Source organism: Microtus ochrogaster, chromosome 1 (assembly GCF_000317375.1).
Source record: "Microtus ochrogaster isolate Prairie Vole_2 chromosome 1, MicOch1.0, whole genome shotgun sequence".
NCBI classification, from domain to species: Eukaryota; Metazoa; Chordata; class Mammalia; order Rodentia; family Cricetidae; genus Microtus; species Microtus ochrogaster.
Genome location: NC_022009.1, coordinates 107,405,259 through 107,406,086, shown reverse-complemented (window position 1 = coordinate 107,406,086; position 828 = coordinate 107,405,259).

Genomic DNA, 828 nt, shown 5'->3' with positions numbered 1-828 from the left:
CAGTTGGGGAAACGGTGGTGTCCTCGCGTATTCTAGGATGTGTTGTTTACCAGTATCCCTGGCCTCTTCTACCCCTGATTATGTGCTTGTAAATACACGCGGGCGCATGCGCACAAAGTCATACACATACATCCCTGTGACAACCAGGCTGTCTTCATCCCTCACCAAATGTTCCCTGGGAACAAAATTTCCCTTCAAGAACCCGTGGCATGGAATGGCTTAATAGTTCAATGTTTCATTCAACAGGTTATCCTAAAATATTTCAAACATTTAAGAAAGACTTGTCTGAAGTGACTGTAGATAGGTAAGAAAATGTTTTCAATTGTCATATTTTTTTAAGTAGATAGATTGGTTTTAGATTTTAGATTGGTTACGAATAGCGCAAGTCACTTACAACGTACTTCTTCAAAGAGTTTGGTTGTTTTTGCTTTTGTTTTTTTGTTTTTTTCTCCCAAGCATGCTAGTACATGCTGTAATCCTAACATTCCAGAGTCTGGGGCAACCCTTGTTAAAACAAGAAAATTAACAACCAACAATTCCTACATTAGTAGTCACTTTGTAAGAGAGAAAGATGAGGTTGCTGGCTTCATCTTATTGCCCACCTGTAAATGTGATGTGTCTACTTATCAACACGATGCATAGTAAGGACAGACCACGTAGACAATAGTATACGTGCTGGGGCTAGAAGAAGGTTCAATAGTTAAGGGAGTGTACTAAGTTGGGTTTCCAGCACCCACTCAGGGGTGTTCCACAAAGGCCTGCAACACCAGCTCCAGGCTCCAGCACCTCTGGTCTCAAGAGGCAGCTGCACTCACTTGCACATTCCAC